The sequence below is a fragment of the Dipodomys ordii genome, unplaced genomic scaffold (assembly GCF_000151885.1).
Source record: "Dipodomys ordii isolate 6190 unplaced genomic scaffold, Dord_2.0 Scaffold2, whole genome shotgun sequence".
In the NCBI taxonomy this organism is placed as follows: domain Eukaryota; kingdom Metazoa; phylum Chordata; class Mammalia; order Rodentia; family Heteromyidae; genus Dipodomys; species Dipodomys ordii.
In genome coordinates, this window is record NW_012267218.1 from 25,651,607 (window position 1) to 25,667,058 (window position 15,452).

Below are 15,452 nucleotides of genomic sequence, written 5' to 3' on the forward strand. Positions count from 1 at the left end.
TAAGGAGGAATAAAAAATTCTGACCTATTGGCTTAAGACAAAGTTGTATGCTGAGAAAATTTTATCCTTTTTACTATAAATGATGAAGTGAGCATTCAACTCAAAAAGAAGTAAGAGAGAAAGTAAAATTTTGTAAACTGTAAACAAGATAATTGAATAAGTGTGTGTGTGTGTTTGTGTATATAGGATTCTTTGGCTAAAAATCACATCTTTTGTATCTTTGTATCATATCTTTATATAATTTGTATCTTTACAAAAAGGACCAATAGAAATAAGTTCAAGTAAAACAAATTAGATTATGATAACACACATGTAAATACTTTTAAAAATCTGAAAATGAATATGTAAGGAAGGACACAGATGATTTCCTATTAAAACACAATAGCAACAACGGACAGTAAAAGACATAAAAATTATACTTGGACATGATAAATTAAACAGGACTCTAAACATTCACACTTGAGACCAAAGGAGGATATTCTTAGGAGAGGATCATAAAGGTTCAACAGCTATGCATATATGATCATATGCTTATTGAAATGAACTACAAGAAATGGAAACAAGATTTTTTTTTACTTTTTGTGGATTTTTTTGTTTTTTCCCTTTTTGTTTTCCCCTTTTCTGTTTTTAATTTCTATACCTTTTGTATTGTATGTAAGTTTATCTAATTTGGGAAGGGTGAGGGAAAAGCAAAGAAATGGGGGGACAAAGACTGAACTAATTCAGCAGTGATACTCACTAGACACTATGTTGCAACTGAACTATACAACTTGTGGGGGAGGAGGTCAAGATGGAAAAAAAAATTGAAAACACAAGGGAAGAGGTAACACTGTTCAAAAAGAAATGTACTCATTACCTGACTTATGTAACTTTAACCCCTCTGTACATCACCTTTACAATAAAAATTAAGAAATAAAAAACAATAGCAGGCTATTGTTGGTTGGATTAAGAAGTAGATATTTGTGTGGCATGTTAAAGGCCCTAGATTAAACCCAACACAAATGAACAAACAGTAGAATAACAGAAAAAAAAAACTAATAAAAATACTCTCAAATATAGCCTATATAGAAACTGCTAGTAATCCAGCTTTTCATTTTAATTCTTTTGGTTAAGAATTCATGTATACTTTCCATTTAATATATGCACAACAAAATATGAAATAAAAGAAAAATCTAGCAGGTTATCTGTAAGAGTTAAAAAGGGTTCCAATAACCACACTTACAAAAACTAAGCCGGGCGCTGGTGGCTCACGCCTGTAATCCTAGCTACTCAGGAGGCTGAGATCTGAGGATCGCGGTTCAAAGCCAGCCCGGGCAGGAGAGACTGTGAGACTCCTATCTCCAATAAACCACCAGAAAACCGGAAGTGGCGCTGTAGCTCAAGTGGTAGAGCGCTCGCCTTGAGCTGAAGAGCTGAGGGACAGTGCCCAGGCCCAGAGTTCAAGCCCCACGACCGGAAAAAAAAAAAAAAAAAAAAAGATATTACAAAAACTACTTATTACAATTTACTGTATATCTAACACCATAAAAATGCAATTACCAAAGCACACAAATGAAATATGAGAAGATACTATCAAATCTGCTATCAATCCACATAAATTAAAGAGCGAAAGTATAAAATGATTTAACAGACACAAGTAGACATGATGAAATTCAAATTTTGAGGAGAATGGACTCTATATTTGCTACCTTTAAAGGAAAGATAATCCATAATGAATTAAGAGATTTGAAAATTCAGTATCATAAAATGAAATGATAGAAAATGTAGGGAAAAATGCAAAAGTAGTACTCTTGTTAGTCACAGACAGATTGATACTACATTGATATGCAGTGCCCCCATGGTCTAATATATTATCGATCATATAATTTATCAGACAAATACTATATATATACATACATGCATATATTGAATTAATAATTCCTTACATATTGTGCTTAGAGACATTGTTCAGAAAAATATTAACAATAGTACTGTGTGAGGTGACAAGGGCTAACAATTTTCTTCACTGAGAGTATCAATTTTACAATGAAAAATTACATTTTGTTACTCAAGAAGTAACAAATTAAATAAAACAGGAAGCAGCCATTTAAAAGAGAAAAAAGAATGTCAAGAGAAAAAAAGACTAGCCTTACTACCATAAAATGAAAATCAAACCATTCATTCACTTGTTGACTAAAGTTTTTTCTTTTATACTTAATAATTGTTCAACCATTCTGGAAAGCAGTATGGCAGTTCCTCAATAAATTAAATATAGAACTACCCTATGATCCAGTAATTCCATTCTTGGGCATTTGTCCAAAAGATTATAAACAAGGATAAGTAATGCCACCAGCACAACCATGTTCATTGTTGCAATATTCACTATAGCCAAGGTATGGAATCAAGCCCAGATGCCTCTTAAGGAACAAAATGGGTCAAGAAAATGTGGTATCTATACATCATGGAATTTTACTCATCCATTAGAAAGAATGGTATTATACTATTTGTAAAGAAATGGAAAGACATGGGAAAAAATTAGGTAAAGTATGCCAGGCCCAGAGAGACAAGGATGCATGTTTTTGCTTATATGTGGACACTAGATTTAGCCTATAACTTTATGTGAATACTTTAGGTGGTATGCAAGTGTATACAAATGTATTAAGTGAAATATGTAGATTCTAGGAAGAACTCAAATAGCATAATTCCTTAGAAAGACAAAGTCTAAGTTTAACAAAACAAACACCAGGAAGTGGGTACTTGAAAGGAATGGGCTGAGTCAAGGGGTAAAGGGTAGAGGAATGAAGAGAAGGTACGAGGTAGAATGGAGCCAAAAATTCAATGTATATCCTACAAAATTACGAAGTATAAGGGAAAAGGTAAATAGGGGAGGCATGGGTGAGGAGAATGCTGAAAGGGGGACATGGATCAAGATATGTTGTGTTCATAAATTGCTTTGTTAAATGACAACTCCTTTGTACAACCACTTAAAAATTTTTTTAAAGGAAATGGGCTTCCTATAAAGAAAAAATATGAAAAAATACTGGGGGATGTAAGCAACTTGTGTTTTTATGTCTTGCTGATGGGCACTGTAGAATATGACTCTTACAATTAGCTAAATGCCTCAAAAGTCAGTAAGATGTAAAAAGTCTGAATAAACTAACCCACAGTATTAAAAGTTAATCTACAATAAATATGCAAATTGCAACATTGTAATAGCAGAACAGAAGGAAGGTAATTTAAGTGGATGACCAGAAAGTAGCTGACTTCATTAGGACACCAAAGCAATTAATTTTTCAAATATGATACTACATGGGAAAATCATACTACATGTGACAGTATGTTATCAATTTTAAAAAGCAGAATGAGTCAGGTGCTAGATACGCACACCTGTAATCCTAGCTATTTAGAGGGCTCAAGTAAGAGGACTGCCATTTGAACACTGCTGGGGGCCAGAAAATCCATGAGTCTCTTATCTCCCATTAACCAGCAAAAAGCTGAAAGTGGAGGTATGGTTCAAGTAGTAGAATGCCAGCCTGGAGTGAAAAAGCAAAGAAACAGAGCCCAGGCCCTGAGTTCAAGATCCAGTACTAACACACACAAAAAAAGGAGAATATGAACTCACACATTTACACACACACACACACACACACACACACACACACACACGATGGTCAATGCCCATGAAATTTAAAAATGAATTCTTCAGAGTATTTTATTTACAAATAAAACCAAATTAATCTTTTAAACAACTACTAAAAAGAATTCTTTTTGAAAGTATAAATTTATCAAATTGGTTTCAACTATGAATTCTGAAGAATAACTAAAATTCCATTTTTCATCATATAATTGACATTAGGAATAATCTTAAAAATAGTTTTTGCTATTCTAGCATCTGAGCCACCTAGCAAATTGACAAGGATGGCTAGAGATGAATAGCTAAAAGAATGTCAAAAATAAAATCCATAATTTATTCCAGGAAATTAAGAATGAAAGAAAGTCAAAGTGAACTTCTGAACTTATCTAGCATATACGGACTCATTCCAACAGACTGGCAGACACTGTACATCACCTACCTTGTCCAACCCTTCCACTCTTCACTATCAATAGATTCTGTTTGTTCAGGCAGTATGCAGTACCATGGCATGAATTCTGTACTCATGGCTCCTGTGCTTCTTGGTAGGCTAGGTGTAACTAGCAGGTCCTATCAGTCTGAGCTAGGAAACATAAGTTCAAGTCTCCAAATTGCAATTTATTGGTAGACTTAAGCATTCCTGATATCAAGGAAGGTCTCAGCCTATCTTTACCACCACTTTCTTTCTCCTTTTTGAAGTAAGGATGCCTGAAAGAACAGTAGGCATTGTCATAATAAACCAACCATGAGAAAGATACCAGTGGAATTAAGGACAGAAACCAGCATCCTGGGTGGTACACCAAGCACCAGCCTTGGAAAACTTCAAAGGCCATTTCTCATGTGAGAAAATAAACTTGCATTTGCACACATCACAGAAGTAGCTTACCACTGACAATACTTAGTGATAAACCCAAATATGTTTGAATAGATTAATTTTTATTCACAAATAATTGTCATTTAATTTCTACCAAAACTGTGCAATATTTTGAACAGAGAGAAAGGTTTAAACAGGACTTTGTAAGTAGAAGAAACAAATGAATATATAAATGATAAGATATACCTCTAAATTGAGATGCTGCAATAATGAACTCACTAAAGCTATACAAAGATCTTACAAATCAAACACATATTTGGTATATAAGTTAAGACTCTCTCAGCCTTTATTTCAATGACCATCATGGGAAAGTATTCTATGGCTCAGGAAAGTGAGCCAAGAAGTGAACACACACACACACACACAAATATGCACACATACATATATGCACACACACATACATAACCCAAGCAACCTTATACAACTTAACTTTAAACAGGAGTGTGCTTCTTATTATTTTCAACTAGTAGAAAACACATCTTCAAAGATTTCAAAATTAAATTTTACATTTGGTAGGAAAAAGCACTGACAAATTTCTGTCTGTTTTTAATAACCAATGGAGTCCTGAGTATTCTATGATGAATCAGGACCTAGGTGCTGGTAGAAAAAAATGTCTTTATTTCTCTAAGTTTAGTCATTACAGGGTCACACACTATTCTTCACAGGTATCTCTTTAAGACAATCACTCCTCTAAATAACAAAATTATAAATCCTTCACACAGACTGTTTTGCCAATTATAAAACTTGTTCTGAGAGTCCAGTGCTGAGGGAGTGTATTTACTAAGAAAAGCTAGTGAAGTGGTGCTATGGTTCGAAGTGGTAGGGCACTAGCTTTGAGCAGAAGAGCTCAGGGTCCAGGTGCTGAGTTCAAACCCCACAACAACAACAAAGAAAGAACAAAAGAAAGAAAAGCTAATGCTATGCTTTTCCTTACAAAAAGTGAAGTTGAAATATTGAACAGAAAATGAAAATATTGACATCTGTTAGTTTGTAAGCATTCAAAATGTTTCAAAAATTATTAAGATTCACAAACCAAATCCTACATTTGTGTACAAAAGTACCCCATCAACCACAGCATCTTCTCACCTTGCATGCTATCTACTTCTGATTACCTAAACATATGGAGTGGTTCACTGAGGCACATTGTTTTGATTTGTGGTGCTGGGAATGAATCCAAACCTTCGCACATGGTAGGAAAATACTCTACCACTGAGCTGCACCTCTAAATCCCACTGAGGCTTGTAACTAAGGTCCTCTCAGAATAGAAATCTACTTTCAAAAACTTTGGAGCTCTCCACAAGCCTAGTTTTATGCCAGCTTCTAAAAATCTATGGCTCAGGACTGATGTATAGCCTGGTGTGTGGAGCACTTTGCTTGCATGCAGAAAGCCTTGCATCTGATTCCCAGAAAGGAGGGAGGGGGGGGTGGAATCTAGAAATAATTACAAAGTATCAAGCACTCCTATACTAAAACTAGCCTGCTTATATTTTGCTATTTGTCTCCTGTACTTTTAAAAAAATCAGTACGTTATATTTTGCTATTTGTCTCCTGTACTTTAAAAAAAATCAGTACGATGTAGAGGATCCGAAAGTAATAAAATATGATTTCTGAAGTAGAGAACTACAATATGTATGGAAATCAAATTAAAGGGCTTCCAATCTACACATCTTCTAGTACATTTTCCCTTCTCTAAAAAAAATCTGTTCAAATTATACTGCTAGTATTTTCTAGAAAAAAATGTCCAAGAAAGCATGCCTTTGCTACCTTGACTCCAACATAAAAACATTTAAACTAATAACATGTTTCTTTGGCTAAGGAGGAACAGGAGGGAAAGAAATGAGTTTTATCTTCTTCAGTCATTACTGTCTCGCAAAGTGTTTAGCTCCATGGTAATGGGGAGGCAAAAAAGGGAAAAAGGAAAAAGGGAAGGGGAGGGGAGGGGAGAGAAGGGGAGGGGAGGAAAGGGAAAGGAAACACTGAAAGTACCAATCCCATCAGAATATTATAGCACTTCTAATGTACACATTTAAATGGAATTACAGAAACACACAAGTTGAAAACACATTTGTATAATTTAGTAATAGTATACAACAATCATTCTTTTATAATCACTTTTAAAACTCTGCTTAATTTCCCCAGCTAAAATATCTCATCTATATCAGTTATTTATCTGATTTTTCAATTATAATCCTGCAATATAGAGAAAACCTATTTAATGCAGAAGTGTAGTTTTTGGTAGGGAAGATTTTGCCCTCCCATAGGACAACTGGCAGTGTCTGGATGCTGCAAAATACTAATCATAAACAGCCTTTTAGAAAAAAAGAATTATGTGGCCACTTATACCAGGGTCCTGTAGTTGAGACCTGATTTAACATTGGTTTTGGTTTTGTTCCCCCTGCCCCCTCCATCTCTACCACCTCAATACTGTGGCTTGAACACAGAGTCTTGCACATGGCAGGCAAGCACTCTCAAAGACCCATACTTGCAGCCCAGAGCCTCTGCTTTACATGTTCACTTGTGTGTCCTTTGATGACAGGGCTTGTTTTGAGAAATTTTTATTTGGCATTTCTGTTGTTCAACAGAACATTATAGTAACATCATAGATGTTACTCAAGCCTAGATGAAATAGACTACTATATACCTAGTGCTTGACGGTCTAGGATATTGTTCATACAATCTGTTATATACCACATGGTATAACTTCAAATGCAAAATTTTGTAATTGCCTAAGTGATTACATTTGCTTAGGTCTAAGCAAGGAAGACACTAAGGCTCTATACACTTCCTTAGGCAATGCACCATATAGGTTCTGCCTTCACTGTCCAGATACAGTCTTGAAAACTGCTATAGGAAGAGAAGCCATTTTGAATAACTTAATGAACTTAAAAAATGGAAATGCATTTGTGAATAAACTTCAAAGGGTTTCTTTTTCTATTTGTTCAACAAAGATAGAGATAACCTATTAAATGAAGATGAGCACCAATGATATTTATAGATTTCATAGTTGTGATCATTTTGTAGTTGTATACTTACTGATTCTTGTTTGCTAAACAGTATTTCAAGACCTCCTTTTTCCCAGAATTTTAATTAGATGCCTTGGGGTAAATTTATTCTTTACTTCAATTAATGCTATTTCCTGTAAGAAGGTAGAAAGAAGAAATGAGAGTGACAGAGGCAATGAATCTGATTGGGGTACACTGTATACATGCATGGAAATACCACAATAAACCCCCTTGAAAAACTCATATATGTTAATAACAAATACTGAGGGGAAAAAAGTTCCCTGGATGTCTATCATTTGGCTTGCTTTACAGCTTGGAACATCAACTGACCTTTCTAAGGGGTTGCCTAAAGGAGAGAGCAAGAGCAATAAGCACTATGGAGGAGGGCAGTGGCAAGTGCCATTCAGGAAAATAAAATATGATCATGCAGCCAAGAATGTCTGGCTGGCTACTTTATACTGACTGGTCAAAAAAGGCCTCTCTGGCTGCAAAGTCATTTAATAAACTGATAACCTAAGTGTCAAGGAGGAATCAAGTTACACAATCATACCCTTTTTGTAGGACATGCCAGGCAGAAAGAAGAGGAAGCATAAAATCCTTAAACATAAACTTAGCATATCCAAGGTAAAAAGAGCCAGTGTGGCTAGAGAGGAGAGGAGATAAGAACCTGGGATGAGAGGCAGGTGGGTATGACACTATGAGGAAGCTTGGAGAATCTAGCAAGAGGGTTGGATACAGAGTTGGATTTTAAGAGCAACATGAACTGGAGTATAGCTCAGTAGTAGAACACTTGGCTTAGCACAAACTAGTCTCTAGGTTTGATCCCCAGCATTAGGGGGGAAAAAAGCTTCAGAGCAGTGGTAGGGACTGAAGTGAATCACTTAAGCCCAGGAATTTAAGAGATAAACCAAGATAGATAAGAATACCATGGTGGGATTGCCAGGTTCCATAGCCCAACATCATTATGTGACTTAGACTAGATAAAAATGGCATTCATGGAAGTGGCGCTGTGGATTAAGTGATATAACACTTGCCTTGAGCTGAAGAGCTCAGGGACAGCACCCAGGCCCAGAGTTCAAGCCCCATGACAAAAAGAAAAAACTAAAAAATAAAAATGGCTTTCATTAAAGTGGGATCAGCAGAGATGAACTGTGCACAACTGGCTATTTTTGAGGGTGCAGAGAAGAGAAGGCATGATGATGGATCATTAGAGGTTAAGAAACAGCATGGATGGGTTGACGAGAGTTGAATCAAGAACACCCCTGAATACCCAACAACAGGAAGACTGAGTGGGAGAGAAACAGGTTAGAAGATTAAGGTCTACTGGATGAGTAGCCACACTGGCTAATCTGGCTGAACTTTTTTCACTTGATGACCAAGTAAAATGAGCAAGGTTTGCTGAACATAGATAGTTGTGAAAATTCAGAGAGGCAGTGGGAAAAATCTGAAGAAAGTCTGAGCAGGGAATAAACAGAAGGGGGAACTCCAGAGACTCACAGAAAACTAGATGATATCACCTTGGGAAAGGAAAGATAAGGGCCCAGAACAGAGCCACTATTTCTTTTTCATAGAAAATACATTGTAAGCACATTGCTTCACAGCCACTACTCTGTGTGGCCTAAGAATCCTCATTTTTAATTGCTTTTCAGATCTCATAGAAAATCAGAAAAACGAGATAAAATGTACTTCCAGATTTCTGTGTAGGCTAAACTAAGTTGCTTAGATCTTGAGCTCTGACTCCATTCCCAGTCATACATTTCCTGAGCTCTTCCCCTGAGAGGTTCTTTTCAAGAGCCTAATGGGCTGAACAGCCAGCACCCTGAATTGCCCATGGTTTCTCTTAATTGTTCCAAAAGCTACACTGAAAAGAGATGAAGCTACTGCTATGGCTACTGCCAAATGTTTGGTGTCATTTTCCTATTCCCAAACCTATTTCTCCTTCTAGCTAATTATCTCCAACAAGCATAAGCTTCAATGTCCATAATGACAATACCAAATTTCACAACTCAGAGAAAGGGAACACAGAAGGAGAGGAATAGACAAAATTATTCAGGCCAAGTTTCAGTCCAGAGGGCTGGCTATAATGCCCTTTAGGTTTTTGAAAGGATCCCCAGCACCCTTGGATGCAACTTAACTGGGTATATTGATACTTAAAAAAAGGAACAATTACGGGAGTAAATCAACAGATGGCCCATTTAAACTACGGGATTAATAAAATGTGTCTGACGACCAATTTTTCCAGTAACTTAATAAAAACCTCCCAATTGGCCAACTTGTGATTAGACCTATCAAATGTTTACAGCTGACCTTCAAATCTAATCTTGTCTAGTCAATCTTATAATAAGAATAAAAGCAACATAAATGATCCAAAAAGGTCCTGAGACTTGGAATGGCCATCAGCAGTTCACCTAGGACATTACATTGGATAGCTCTTTCTCTGTTGGAGTAAGTACAGCTTTGGAGGGAGGGATGGAAGGAGGGGGAGTTTTTCCCACTGAGAAAAATAACTGAAAAGCACTTCAGAGATAAACAATAATTAGGAATAAATTACACACAGTAAATCCCAATATACTAATGTAGTTGGCAGTACTGGGGAATAATCCCAGTACCTGTTAGGTAAGCGGTCTACCACTGAGCTATACCTAGTCCCAATATACAGACTTCTTACCTTATATGACTCATTTTAGCTATATGGATATTATTTAACAAATAATAAGTAACACTTATTTCCTACATCATGAAACAAGAAGTATATAATTCAATTTGTTTATTTTTAAATTGCTTTTAAGTACTACACATTCATTCCCATGAAAGCACCACATAAATGTCTCATATATGGAGCCAGGCACTGGTGGCTCAAGCCTGTAATCCTAGCTACTCAGGAGGCTGATCTGAGGATCACAATTCAAAATCAGCCTGGGCAGGAAACTCCTTCAGACTCTTCTCTCCAATAAACCACTAGAAAATCCAAAGTGGCACTGTTGCTTAAGCGATAGATAGCCTTGAGCTGAAGAGTGCAGGGACAGCGCACAAGCCCAGAGTTCAAGCCCCACAACTGACAAAAAAAAAATTAAATTAAAAAGTCTCATGTATAGACTTTACAGACATTGTGCATGTCTTATGATTTAATAATCTGACAGTTGGTATACTGTTGGACATGCCTTTAAAAATGTGTTTTATGGTATTAATACTGTTTTAACGAAATTAAGCAGAGCTAGAGCTGAGCGTGGTAATACATGTCTTAGAGGTATGCGTAAGAGGACTGTGGTCCAAGTCAAAATCAAGCAAAAGTCCAAGACCCTACCTAAAAAACAAAGTAAAGAAAAAGAGCTGGGATGTGGCTGAAGTGGTAAAATACTTCCCTAGTAAGTTTGAGGAACCAAATTCAATTCCCAGTACTGTCACAGAAAGGAGGAAGAGAGGGAAGGAGGTGAGTGGGAAGGGGTAGGGAAGGGAATGTGTAGAACAGAGGGAGGAGAAAGGAGGAAAGGAGGAGAAATAAAGAAAAAGAATAAGCTGAGTTATATAATGAGAGGCAATCTGACAACAATAGCAACAGACATGGATTAAGAAAAGAACAAAAGGAACACAAATCACACACATTCTACTGACTAGCAGTTGCTCAGAGACATACTATAGGCCAGTAGTAGCTCAAAGTCTTCCAAAAGGAAGTTTCACTAAGAATTGTGGAATACATTCCAAAGTTAACTTCATAATTTTTCACTATTGCTATCTAATGATAAAACATAGGACATCCATGAAGAAAAATGATAGTTTCAGTGAGCTTTTCACCAGGCCAGGTGATATGCCTTGGCCGATTTCTTCTAGGGAATACCCTGAAACCACCCTCTTTCATAGGACTTTCTCATTTTTCGTGCTTGGCAGGTGAACTCTCTGGGACAGAGACCTGGTTTCATTTACAAATATGGCTTCACATGACACAGTTAAACACATGGACCTAAACAATACATGAAAGATGTTTATAGTAATATTACTCATAACAGCCAATATGTATAAACAATCCAAATTTTAGCAACATTTCAGATTTACACACTTTATTACACATATACTATATGTAACCTTCTAAACTTTAATTCCCTGGTACTGGGGTATGAACCAAGGGCTCTTCCCTTGTTCCTTCCAGCACATTATTCTCCACTTCTCTGATCTTTCCCATTCTTCTATGTGGAAAAACAAAAAGCAGTAGAGAGGAAGGACTATTTCATAATTCTTTTTATGTATTTACTCTTGCTTAAAGTTATTTGGTGGCTAGGAATGTAAACTCAGTGGTACAGTTCATGCTTACCATGTGTACTCTACCCCTGAGTTATGCCTTCATTCCTACACAGTCCTTAAAAAAATAAAAAGTTCCTGGGGAAAAAAAGTCTATGAATCAGATTTATCAGAGCTTTTTATGTTATTTGAGTCTGGTACGGGATCAGCAAGGAAAGAGCAACTACATGAGCTCAGAAATGCTCCCAATCAGGCAGATTTACAATACATGCAATAATTGGTCCATCTCTTCCTCTCAGCAGAATCATTTATTGACGCTAAGTGATTAGTGTTCTGAAACAGGTGTTCTGAATTCCAAGAGCCTTTCTTTCCATGGGAAGACTGGCCAGCCACAAGGAATGTCAAACTGCCATGATACAGTATTTTTAGGGGCTCCCCATTAGTCAATGCAGGTTTACTAGAAGGAGTGCCAGCCACAGTGGAAGCATTGTCAGCTCAGGCCTGCTTCCAAATGTGAGATGGCACTGCGAGGCTCCTCACCTGCCTCCCTGCACCCACAGGCATTGCTGAGGTCACACAGACAACCACACTTCTGCTCTCTAGCTCCATAGGTATTTGATTATTTTGTTACTTCAGGAGAGAAGGAAAGGAAATATCTTTCCTCCTCAATTCTCCTTGCAAATTCTACTTCCTGTGGTTCATTCAGGTCACAGATCGCTGGGTGAACAGAAATTTTCACATTAATGATGCACACTGACAAGCCTGAGGACAAGAGTTAGGTTACCAGAAAAAAGACAGAACAAAGGCACAAGTTCACCTTTTACAAGAAGTTGGGCTGAGACTGAAACAATCATTGCAAATGCAGCTGTTCTGCTTAGGGCCAACTTGTGGTCACTGCCAGCAGACATCTTGCTGGTGTATAAAAAGGGCAGGGGCTCTTCCATTTACAAATACTATGCAATACCAACAACATGTAATACATAACACATTCATTGAATGACAAGAAATTTCCTTTAACAAAAGGTCCAAGTAGGTAAAGCTGGGCTCATCAAGAAATAGCTATTTCCTGAAAACAGTATTATCAAAAGTGTTTCTAGCAGGTTGCCATAAAGTGAATGGGCCACTTAGGCAGAGAGTAACAGTAAGGAAAGTCATCTCCTCTCCGATTAGCAACACTTTGTGTATTACTACATACTATTTTTGTACTTTTATTTCATTTGGGAAAATGGGCCATAATACAGGAAGGGCTGCAAAGAATACCCCGGAAGCAGGCCACAAAGGGGCATCCTCCCAACAAACCACATGGCTTTCTAATGGTGACAAGAAAAAGAGGCCCTCTGCTCTTGGGAGAAAAATAAAATAAAATGATTGTATCTCCTCTAATTCTGAAAAACAGTGGAGAAATGGTAACTAAGATGCTATGTAGTAAGACTGCTTCTCCCGGACTTGAAAGAAATACAACTGTGGGCTGGAAATGTGGCTTAGTGGTACAGTGTTTACCTAGTATGCATGAAGCCTTGGGTTTGATTCCTCAGTACTACATAAGCAGAAAAAGCCGGAAATGGTACTATGGTTCAGAGGGCAGAGCACTAGCCTTGAGCACAGAGAGGCTTGGGGACAGTGCCCTGAATTCAAGCCCCAAGACTGGCGAAAGAAAAAGTGAAAAGAGAAAGAGGAAGGAAGGAAGGAAGGAAGGAAGGAAGGAAGGAAGGAAGGAAGGAAAGAAGGAAGGAAGGAAGGAAGGAATACGTGATTGCCATTAGTAAAGAACTGGGCTGAACCAGAAGGACCAGAAGTAAGAAAGAAGAAACCAGACCTGTTTATCATCCTCCCTCTTTCCTTGCATCCCTGTCCTTATCTTTCTCTCGGTCTCTCACCTACTCACCCATCCCTTTTTCTTTTTTGTCATGCTTTGAAACTTAAAGTTGTATTGAGACGCAGCCATGGGCCTGCTCCATCCTTTTATAACCAGAAATACAAGTAAACACAGATGTGTCATTCTCTCCAAAGCAACACGGACCTGCCCATGCTGTGCGGGGACAAGGTGATCCTGAGGCAGCAGCTGGGAGACCTAGCAGCCAGGACTGAGTGCAAGCACCCACTGGATAAGGTACAAGAAACTGGGGAATCCAGATCCTATCCTCCAGATCTCACTAATTCAATTGCCTTCCTCATAAAGGCACATATTCCTGTGAACAAGGAGAAAGAATCCTCCCCCTATACGCAATTGTTCCAAGCTGTGCTTCTTTCTACTGTTAGAGGATTCTAAGAATTGCAAAGAATTTTCACAAAATTTTTGAACAAAGCTTCAATTTAACCAATTCATGGGAAACTAAGGGAAAAAAGTAAGTATAGTTGTAAATCACCCCCACTGGGCTCTAGAGAACTATTCAATGGTTTGTGTCTGTTGGTGGGGCAGGAGGGCATGCTAGGCAAATGCTCTACTACTAGAGTTACATCCCAGCTCTTTTTGCTTTAGTTACTATCCAGGTACAGTCTCATTCTTTGTGGCAGGGCTGGACTCACACCAAGATCCTCTTAACTGAAGTCTTCCCAGAATTACAGACATGAATAACCATACTCGGCTTGTTTGTTAAGTCTTCCTAACTTTTTTGCCTCAATAGCTTTGAATCATAATTCTATTGACTCCTGACACTCAATTCTTGTTTCGAAACCTGAAGAGAGTAAATAATTTTATTTCTCTGGTGAAGAATTTTAAAAATAAAAAAACAGATTCTGGTGTATTATAGTAGGGAAAACAAGTCTATTTTTAAATACTAGTAATGAAGTTCCACTAATTTCATAGATTTTTCACAGAATTAATGAAGAATTTACCTGACAGAAAATTCAAAGGCTATTTTAAAGAGAAGATCATTTCTAACACATCAGCAACTATGCCAAACTTTCTATTAACTGAGAATCTGCTAAGGGAAAAAAAAAAGTCTGTTAAGTTAGTTACAGCTCAAAAACTATCCTCAGACTTTCCCTAGAAAATAAAAGTAATCAATACAAGCTGACTCAACAACAACAACTAACGTCAGTTAAAGTAACAATTGCAAATTTTACTTTTTAGACTACAAACAAATCTTCACCAAAACTTGTTTTCAATTTTCTTCCCAGGTTGGTTTACCACTTCATTCTTTGCCCAAGCTTGGTTTTACTCCCATCCTCCTATAAAAGGTCACATCACATCTCTTATCAACAAAGGAGAAGGCAATGGAGATGGAAAAGAAATATAATAATGATAAGGGATGGGGAAGAGGATGAAGATGGAGAGACCATTTAAGGCTGGGTCTAAATCCTGAAGAGAAACTACAATGGAATTGTGAGAGGCAACCTAAAAAATATCTTGTGGCACCTGAAAATTAACTAAAAGCCTCCCACACAACTTTATACTTTGATCTGAGTTATTCCCTATTACAGATACTTTACAATCCCTTGGAAGCTGGACAAAGGTAGCTCATGCTTGCAATCTTAGCTTCTCAGAAAGCTGAGATCTGAGGACTGAGGTTCAAAGCCAGCCCCAGCAGACAAATTTGGAGACTCTTTTCTCCAAATGATCAGTAAAAAGCAAGAGTATGGATCTAGAGGTAGAGTGTCAAGCCTTGAGGGAATGAACTAAACAAGAACGTGATGCCCTGAATTCAAGGCCTAGCAAGAAAGGAAAGAAAGGAAAGAAGAGAGAAAGAAAGAAAGAAAGAAAGAAAGAAAGAAAGAAAGAAAGAAAGAAAGA

General features: G+C 37.3%; 1 protein-coding gene across 1 annotated transcript in view; it reads right to left on the bottom strand.

The window, feature by feature from the left end:
- Positions 1 to 15,452, bottom strand: part of Sipa1l1 (signal-induced proliferation-associated 1 like 1) — a 333,975-nt gene that overhangs the window by 168,092 nt on the left and 150,431 nt on the right. The window contains exon 3 of the mRNA XM_013013587.1: positions 7,518 to 7,620. The gene's annotated coding sequence lies outside the window, so the exon portion shown is untranslated. The remainder of the gene's footprint in view (positions 1 to 7,517; positions 7,621 to 15,452) is intronic.